Source organism: Cryptomeria japonica, chromosome 6 (genome assembly GCF_030272615.1).
Source record: "Cryptomeria japonica chromosome 6, Sugi_1.0, whole genome shotgun sequence".
NCBI classification, from domain to species: domain Eukaryota; kingdom Viridiplantae; phylum Streptophyta; class Pinopsida; order Cupressales; family Cupressaceae; genus Cryptomeria; species Cryptomeria japonica.
Window position 1 is genome coordinate 473,396,467 of NC_081410.1, and position 10,936 is coordinate 473,407,402.

The following is a 10,936-nucleotide window of genomic DNA, read 5'->3' on the forward strand; positions in this document are numbered from 1 at the left end:
TTTATGTCAAAATTCAAACCAGTTTGTGAGATATGATCAAAATAATGAAAAACCCTAATTTTTAAAGATCCGATTTTTAGGGAAATATTTTGCATCAAAATTGAAATCACAAAGAATAGATCCTATGTATAATTATGAGAGATTTCCAAAAATATAAGAAAATCTAAAAAATTCTCTCATTTGCTCTCAAAATTAATTTTTTATGAAAAATCATAAAAAATTCATAGAAAATAAAAATGTACTCCAAAAATTCTGAATTTTGGATTGAGAGCTTCTGATACTTTCTTCAACCTGCAAAAATATTTTGGTGCAAAATTTCCTAGCCATTTGTGAGATATTATCGAATGTCTCCAAGATCTTGATTTTGTGTCCAAAACCCTAGCTGCACAAGGTTATTCTCCAAATTGTTTTACAAAATAGCAATATAGGGTTAGAAAAATCTGCAAAAAAAATAAATCTAAGAAAAATCCATGTCCCACGGGGCGTGCCAAAATTTATATGTTGAAAATGGATAACAATAATAACAATATTGAAAGGCTAAATGAATCCAACCACAAAACCCTAGCCTAACAATCAACAAAGATCCACCATAACATATGAAGATTACCTAAGACAATGCAAATCACATGAAATTACAAAGATTATACCATCACATGTCCAATAGGGTTTTGATCTCCATTCTTCCTATCTCTATTGATCTTACTTGATATATTTGCTCTTAGATTTTAATATGCACAAGAGCTCAACAAAGAACGGAATGTGGTTGCAAGTAGGATCGTAATGTAGTCAAGTCCTCCAAATTGTCGATTAGGTCATTAGGGTTTGATAATGAAGAAGGCATCTCCTTAAATAGAAGACACAATATGAAATTGAGGGATAAGATTGAGAGGTGTAAAAAAGGAGGTCGGCTAGGATTAGAGGGTAGGTAGAAGAAATAATAAAATAATGAAAGAGGTAGGTAGTGTAGGAATTAAGAGATGAATGACATGTTTCATGTGTAGAAAAAGATAATGAATTAATTAAATAAATAAAGATTTATTTAATTTATAGAAGAAGTAGGATAATTAAATAAATAAAAATATTTATTTAATTTAGGAAAAGGATAATTTAAATAAATAAATGTATTTATTTAAATGAGAAATAAGGCTAGAAGAGGATAAATGAATTAATTAAATAAATAAGGATTTATTTAATTAATAGAAGAATTAAGCTTAGATAATTAAATAAATAAAATATTTATTTAATTAAACATGACAATTTTTGGTGTCTACAGTTACTTAACTCAAATGCATGTAGCTTACCAATAGTATCATCTAAAGAAACTGACATATTGGGTACATACCTTAATTCATTGATTGCAGAGACTTCGATTGCATAAGCTGGTAGAAGGGTTCTTAACAACTTACTTGTTATATCCATTTCTTCAATAGTTCCACCTGCTCCTTTGATTTGATTGACAATCTCCTTTAGTCTTGTACTGTACTGGGTTATGTTCTCACCTTCATTCATCCTCATAGATTCAAGTTGCCCTCTTAGATTGTCCACTTTTTCTCTTTGAACATGTTCATCTCCACCATACATAGATATGAGCTTGTCCCACAATGCCTTTGCATCATTGCAGCCTTCTAGATCATCAAACTCTGAGTCGGTCAATGCAGATGTTATTTCAATCATTGCTTGGATATGTTCTTGCTTTGCCTTTATCTCTTCCATTGTCAATGGATAGGTGCTTGGTTCAATGAAATCATTCTCCAGATAATATACAACATATTCTCCAACTCTTGATAGGTGCAGCTTCATCCTTTTCTGCCATGTAGAGAAACTTGACTTGTTCAACTTCGGTGCATCCCTCTTGTACATCTTTGGATCTTTGCCTCAAGTACTTTTAAACTTTTTCTTCCGGAGTCCAAAGCTCTGATACCAATTGATAGTTCTGATACTTAATGTTTAGTACAAATGCCAAGCTAATAAGATGAGAGGGGGGGGTGAATCATACAAACTTAATCTTCCATAAAAACAACAGATTCAACCTCGGTAACATATATTTCAGTAATATAACTAAAACTGCTAAACATGCAAACTCATAAGCATATAAACATCATAACACTCATAACACTAGATTTAACATGGAAACCCAAATAGGGAAAAACCACTATGGGATTTCGGACCCACTAAGAAATATACTCTTCTAGAGTATGCTCGGTTAAAAGCAAATCCTGTTAAAGATTACAAACACATTGCTAGATGTGACCCGGTTAAGGGATTTCCCTCAGATCTGTTAGGATCTTCACCTTGTTAGAAGTGACCTTGTTAAAGGATTTCAAACACTCAATCAGAATGTCACCTTGCTAGAGGGTTTTACAAATAAGACTGTTAAGTCCACTCGATTAATAGATTTTCTGTCACTTTAAAAAATAATAGTAATAAAAATCTATCTGCAACTTCACATCTAAAATGCTAAAGTAGATTCTTATTTGCTCAATACAATCTAGTCATAGGACTTATCTTGTCCATCTGCTAGGCTCTACACTCTGTTATTCAAACAGGTCTTCAAGCTTCTATGCTCGGTAATCTCTATGTAGCATCCCTGTGCTTACACTTGCCCGCAAACATTGTTTATCAATAGTTCCTTATTTATAAACAATTTGCCAACCGCTTAATCTCCTTGATCACATATCCCATGACCAATAATAGCCATCAGATCTTCAAACTTGACTAGGTTCAATGTATCTTTTGATCTGAAAATGTTTTACCCCGCCTTGGAACTTGCATACATTTCTTGGAACTTGTGCTAGGGTATTGCGGTTCAATCTAAGCTGTAGATCTTCCTATCGATTTTCCTTTGCCATAGATTATTTAACAACCTTTATACACATTGTAACAATCATTTAATCATAACCAGCTCAACAGCTTCCTTCATTAAATAATGCTTTTATTCATTCAATGCATTCTGTTATTACTCAGTTGCAACTTGGTAAATACTAAACTTCACTTGGTAGACATACCACCTTCATTAACCGATAGCGATAACCTTAGGGTTTACCGACTAGGTTCTTTGCTCGGTAACATAGTATAGTATTAACCTTACAATCAACAACATATGTAGGATATCAAAATAATCTAAACATCATGATCTCATCATTGTCTAACTCGGTAATAGTTGCCCATTGAATAACTTATTTCTCCCCTTATTCATCACATTCTTTCTGTGTCTTTTACCGACATATTTATACTCACCAAATCATACTTCTTAAGATATGGCAACATCATACTGAATTAGAAAATCAATTTCTTGACATCAATGACAAAATAATAATATTAAGACAGTAAACATCCTTTAGCAGTTATATCCATAATCATCAACAGCCTTCTCAATATCCTTATTGAAATGCCAACAATCTCTTATTGTAATTGGAATGCCAACAATCTCCCTTTGTCTGTTATAATGCCAACAATTTTCATATCTTGTTTCAAACTTTCCATGTTAAAACCTTGTGGCAATTTTGCTCCTGAATTTGCCAACATTAGGATAAATTTTGTTTTTATTTTTCCAAGAGTTTTTCCATTAGTTTGTCAAATATGGCATCTTGTTCAAGGTCTATAATAGTATTATTGAGTGCTTCTTCATCAACATATGTGTATCCAAATGGTTGAAACATTGAATTTTCTTCTTCAATTTGTTTTTGTTGTCTTCTCAATTGCTCGTGCTAAGCTCTAGCCCAAACTGACATATGATTGATTTGAAATTTTCTTAAGTTTTGATTTTCTAGCTGCAACTCAATAGGTGATCACTAGTTTAGGAAGATAAGATAAATTAATTTTACCACCCCTATTAGTGCATTGAGATAAGGCATCTCTTTGTTGAAAAGGACGTGCTTGTAAGGTTTCTTTGTCAAACTCTATTCTGTAACCACGTAGATAGTTACAAAAATGGTGTAGGAATGTTTATGTTTTAACAAGAGTTTGGGGTTGATGTATAAGAATTTCTTCTTCAAGATAGCCTTCCAACTTGGTTTTCTTATCTTGAGGCAATATCTAAAAGTCATATAAGCATATAATGATTTTCAAGTTGTTTGATTCCAAAGTGAGTGCAATTTTTATTTTGATATAACCTAGGTCCAAAGAGGAACGATATATCCAAGATACTGAACAAAGGTTGATATGATTTAGTTTCATGGTAAAGGATTTAATGTATCTTGATAAGAAACTGATGATGATGACAATTTTGCACTTGAGATGGTTGAATAAATAACTTGTTGAATGTTTATGCTTATGAAAAACTTTGGACATGACCTATTTGATTGAAAAACCTGATTGTTTGACTAGTTTGAAAATCTGTGACAGTTGAAAATGAATCTCCTCGAAAAAGGGTATCTGAAACCGATGTTGAAATTTTGCTCTGATATGGGGAAATGTTCACTATTACAGATGCACTGGAATAGATGCACTATCCTATTGAATAAAAGTTCTATTCTGTGTAATAAATGCGCTTATCTGTTGAGTGAAAGCACTGCTCTGTAGCTATAAAAGTGTGAACCTAGGGTTTGAATGTGCCGTTTTTGTTGTAAAAGTGCTGTATCATTTAACAAATGCGTGATACTATGACTCAAATGCATTGTACTGTAGAGTAAAAGTGCTATCCTAATATGTAAAAGCATTGCTTTGCGTTGTGAAAGTGTGATTCCCACTGTTTTGATTGAAATTATTAGTTTTTTAGCAAGTTATCAGATTTTTGATTTGTTTCAAGATGATGATTTTTCAAGTTTTTGACCATTTTGAGAATATTTTGTAGACACTAAAGATACAATGTTTGGAAAATCAAAGAACACAAGCAAACACGAGTCCTATGGTAGGTCGAGACAATAATTGTTGAATCTCATGTGGGCTTTCCCCAAGGCTACGCTATTCAAAGTGGATATCTAGGTGCTTGACCCCACTAGCTCCACCCTCGACACTCACTTCTCTGGGGCAGACAAGCACCAATTTCCATGGAAACTCCACATGGAAAACTGCATATCTCTACTAGGAATCGTATGTGTGTGAGTCACTTCAGAGGTCCGACCTCTTGCACCAACAATTAAAATGATTTTGGCAACTAGACAAGATGGTTTTTAGTAAGGGCTTTCGGTCATGCAGCCATACATGCGACACTTTATACTCTGTAAATACAAAAGGTTCCCAGCCTATAGAGGTTACGCTCTATAGGGTTTATGGGGAACATAGTGTCGTTATGAACTAATCAACACATGTTGCCCATGAATTCCATCATAGACATGATTTATTTAAAGTGGATCAGAAGGACTCAGTATTAGCCCATTTCCACTTGGGTCGTTCTCCTCTCACTGCCCCCCTCATGGCATCTTGGGAACGCAAGCCCTCTAAAGGTAACACATAAGATAAAAGCAGGTCTAGCTTTCTGATCACTGTATTAGGGTGAGAGCATACTCACCTACTACTTTTAAGAAAACACGGTAGACAATGATTCTTTTTAACCTTTAGATCATCTATGTGCAACTACCTTACTGAAAACACATAATGCAAGTTTGTATGTTGTTCGTTAACCCCTTAGTTAAACTAGATGAAAGATGTATGATCTTTTACTTTCCAAAAGAACTCCTAGTTAGACTAAGTGAGAAAATGCATAAAAAATGCTCAAAATAAAGCCCTGCATGCACACAAGTTAGTAGTTTGCAAAAATTGAGTCTTGGATAGTCGAACCTGCAAAGATTTGTTAGCAGACAAATTAATAAATTTCAAATTTTGCAGATAATGAGAATGAAAATGCTAAAACAATAAATGTGTTATCCTGCAAAACATAAGTGCTACCATGCAAAACAAAAGCGTTAACTTGAGTTGTAAAAGCGCTGTCCTGAGTAATAAATGTGTGATTTCACAAACATAAGTACTAACCTAAGTGATAAAAGCACTAATCGATGCAGTAAAAGCACCAACTTGAGTGATAAAAGTACTAACCTATGCAGTAAAAGCGCTACCAAATTCCACATAGGTGTGAAATTGGCTTACAAATGCGTTAATTCATTTTATTATGAGAATTAGATAGGATATTAGAAGGAGATGTGCGAGGCCTGAGCCCCACAGCGGGTGCTAAAAATGTATCGACTGAAGTTTTCACCTCAAAAGTTGACCTGCAACTTGTTAGTCCATCATGAAAATATAGAAGCTACATGAACTCAAGCTTTAACCAATGAAACAACATGAAATAAAGCAAATAAAATGATTATACCTTCATGGATTATGTCTCATTGTGTCCTAACCCCATTGTTCTTGGTTGCAGATGATTTGCTCTCAGACAAGCACTAGTAGCTTCCAATATGGCAAGTGTGGAATGGACTGATAGATGATATAATATGCAAAAGCTATGCTATGAAAATGATTTATGCTAATTTTCTCAAAAACTCTAAAATGCTTAGACAAATAAACTCACAGATGAAAAGATTAAGACTCCTAGTTAACTATGAGATTAGCTATTAGTTTCAAAAATGGATTAGGAGACCTCTATTTATAGATTTTTGAGTGAATAAGCTTAGGTGGCAAAGATCAATGATCATGATTAAATATTTCTTTTTGGATGGCTATGAGCAAGAGACTAAAGGTTGAGAGAAAGGGGGAAGGAGAAGACAAGTGTCACTCATCTCGCCTTGACTAAGGGGAAGACTGAGAGAATCTAGGATTGGTTGGAGAATATTTAAGGATGGAGGGACAAGTGGAGATGGACTAGGGTTAGGTGGACAAAATCTCTTCCAAGAATATAGGAGTGTTGGAGAAAAAATAGGGAGGTTTCAAAGATTATGTGTACATACACATTTTATTCAAGAATATGGGAGTTGGAGATAAGTGCCTCATAAATGATTTATTTTTATTGATATAAATTAGCCACATGATGGATGAGTTGACAAGGGTCGAGATGAAGGGTGAGTTGGAAAGTGGTAATTAAATAATTATGAAATTATTTAATAATGGAACTATAGGATAGTGAATAGTGCACAAATATGATAAGGAATGATAATTAAATATTAAATATTTAATTATTTGGCTTAGAAGAAAGAGGGATAATGAACGAATTAATTAAATGTTTCAACTCAATTAATTAATAGAATAATATTAAATATTAATGAATTAAATAAATTATTCTTTTCAAATTAATAATTTAATAGAAGAATAATCATTAAATAAATATAAAATATTTATTTAATTACTCATAGCCAATTTTATGTGTATACAACAGGTTACTTGTTCACATCCACTTCAGATTATCAAGATCTATAGCTACCAGATAGAATTCCATGAAGAGTTTCCATCAGTGAAAACCCTTAAACCAATAAACAAGCATCAGTATCCACCAGATGAGTGTCAATTACAAAAAATCTCCCCCTTTGGCATTGATGGCAACACTCGTGAAAAATGACTAAGTGTTGAAACTTGTACACCGGATCAAAAGAATTTCTAAGGCTCCCCCTTAGATCAAGAACTCAAAAACTTGTAACATGCTCTGTACATTGCACTCTTCTCATCCCTTATTCATTGCAAATTTTTCACCTTTACTCTCCCCCTTTGACAACTATGCCAAAGATGGGGTCCTGTCCAAAATCTTATGTATAGGGATATCTACCATAGACTCTACATATACTTGAAGATATCAACAAAAATGGTCTTCAAAAATCCCAAATGAGTATTCCACCCACTCTTCAAGTTGTCCAAAATTGTAATGAATGCGCTGAAAATATAGGCATGAATCTCCACATCCTTCAATTCAGGTGGAACAGGTTGTGCCATAGCCTTCATACAATCTACTTTATTGCTCAACATGGTGTCCATCCAGGGGGCAATCAGATTCTAGAGTTCACCAACTCTCCTCAAAATTTTATCCTTCTCTGCATTTAGGCTTGAGATCTGATTGTTGAGAGCCATTACCTGCCCTTCTATACTTTTGAATACGGCTACATTAGAATCAAAAGACTGTGAAATACCAGCTAGCTTACCTTGGCAAATACTTATTTGCTTGTCTATGTCAGCTATGAACTTTGGAAAAATTAGACAAGAATTATAATATTACCACCTTCTGTTAGTGCATTAGAGATTGTCTGCAAACCTTTATTCAATCTTACTCTGTCATCCTCTATCATTTTCTGGAATGTTTGCATATGAACCTCTTTAAATCTGTCCACTACCTGCTTGGTGGTGGTTTTCTCCAAGGATTCAAAATTGGTGTTTATATTACTTATAAAATGAAATAGTTTTTCAGAGGGGTTAGAGTTAGGATCTAGTGTTGTATCCGACACTATTTTATGCAAAACATCAATAGACATCTGAATAAGATTTTTGTCTTCATTCTCTGATTTGACCAGATTGTGACTGGCCTGAGCTTGTACTACTGCTGCAAGCATCGGCTTCTCAGTTGGTGGAATTTGTCCAATGTTAAGAGGGCCATCAAGATTGATTCATATTTTAGGTGGGGTCCTTGTCCCTTTGATTGGAGGAGTGTCAATTGCCAGAGCATCAACAACTTTCTTCCCTTTATCTACCTCAATACCCTGCATTTCTGTCTTCTCTGGTTCCTTTTCATCAACATCATTCCCTTTATCCTATGCACTAGTGTTACCACTTGGTACAATGTCATCCTTTGGAATCTCAGGGACTACTTCAATATTTTTTACCACCAGAGGATTAGCATTAGGGATTACATGGGCTTGATCTTCTGAATGTCCTTCTATCTGAGTTTCATCTTTCTGATCACCAAAGACAACTTCCTTTACTTCCAGATGCAAAGTTTGAACTCCATCACTATATAAAGGATTGATCTTTATGATCCTTCTCTAGATTTCCTCAGTTTGCTTCCTCACTTCTTCAAGTCATCCAATCATTAACATGTTCACCCTATTCTTGCTTCTCAATTCCTTCTTATTTGCTTCCTCAATGAGCCTTTTGGCTTCATCTTAGGATATACAGGTGAAAACATTGATCAATTCTCATAGGTAAACTTGAAGCATTCATCAACTCCGTCCTTCAATTATTGAGTCAAATTCTCTTCATTCTTCTTCTAGTCTTCAATCTCCTTAGTCAGCTTCATCACAATGGATTGCATCTCATTCTACAACACAACATTCTCTCTTACAATCTTGTCAACTTTGTCCCGATTCTCCATGCATTGAGCTTCTTTCACCTTCAGCTTGTCCATCAGCTCTTTCCTCTTGTCTCTTGAAGTGTTCACTTGATTCTTCAAGTCATTAATGAAGTCTTCAAATGTATTTAGGTTTCTCTTTAATGATTTGATCTTATTTCTTGTTGTATCAAGATCCTCAAGTGCCACACTAAGCTATCTTTGAAAACCGGAATCCATTGATTCAATCTCCCAGACCTTTCTCGAGCGGTTAAGCTTCCTTAGAGGAACTAGGCTCTGATACCAATTGTTGGAATCAAGGAATAGTGAGAGGGGGGGGGGACTCAGTGTTCTACCAGTTATTTAATTTTTTGACTTAACCTTAAACCACTAGAAGCATAAGCATGAAACTGAAATGTAGAAACACAAAACAATCAACCATAAAATCATAACACCAAGATTTTTAAGTGGAAATCCAAATGGGAAAAACCACGGTGGGATTTGAACCCACAATATTATTCTACTATGGCAAGTAGAAAAACAATATTAGATGAAGGGGAATGCACAATCATCCAGACACACTACCTAGAGCTTACAACTCAATTATAATAAGGGCTACAACCCCAGAAGGTTGACTGCCTTACAAATCAATTACAGTGATGAATTATAATGAAAGAACTCTAAAATGGCATATAACAATGCCTGTATGAGTTCTGGTTAAGTGCAAAACTCTGACTATACCACCTCTACTACTCTGCTTTGTTTATTGTCTCAGTCAGCTATCGGATCAAGAATGCACACGTGAAACTACGCAAAAAGGAATTCTTGATCACCACTTTCTCACATACTATCACATCACACACCAAAAAGATCTTTTGCACTGGTCTTATATATCCACAATCACAAAATAGACAATTACCAAGTCTTCCTGTAGTGTAATGTGTAGAATTGAGTTGGCTTGACTTGATCACCAAAAACAAAAGTAGATCGCCAAAAAGATGATAAAATGACGTCTCCATTTCGGCCCTATTATCCCATGCATGATTCATAAAACCACAATCATCGAAAAGCTTCTAGACCAAAACTGCTCTGCTCAACCTGAAACACCTGTTAACTGGTTACCAGTTCACATCTACTTTCAGGTATCAATATCTATAACTACTAGATATAATTCCATGAAGAGTTTTCATCAATGACAAACCAATAAGAAAGCATCAGTATCCACCGAATAAGTGTCAATTGCCAACAATCTCCCCCTTTGACATTCATGACAACACTCGTGAAAAATGACTGTGTTGAAACTTATACACCAGATCAAAATAATTTCTAAGGCTCCCCCTTAGATCAAGAAATCAAAAACTTGTAACATGCTTTGTACATTGCACTCTTCTAATCCCTTATTCACTGTACATTTTTCACCTTTACTCTCCCCCTTTAATAGAAATGCCAAAGATGGGGTGCTGTCCAAAATCTTATGTACAGGGATATCTACCGAAGACTCTACATATACTTGAAGATATTAACAAAAATGGTCTTCAAAAATCCTGTGAGTATTCCACCCACTCTTCAAGTTGTCCAAAACTATAATGAATGTACTAAAAACATAGGCATGAATCTTCACATCCTTCAATTCAGGTGGAACAGGTTGTGGCATAGCCTTCATACAATCTACTTTATTGCTCAACATGGTGTCCATCTGGGGGGCAATCCGATTCTAGAGTTTACCAACTCTCCTCAAAATTCTTTCCTTCTCCATATTTAGGCTCGAGATCTAATCGTTGAGAGCCATTACCTGGCCTTCTATATTGTTGATTAGGG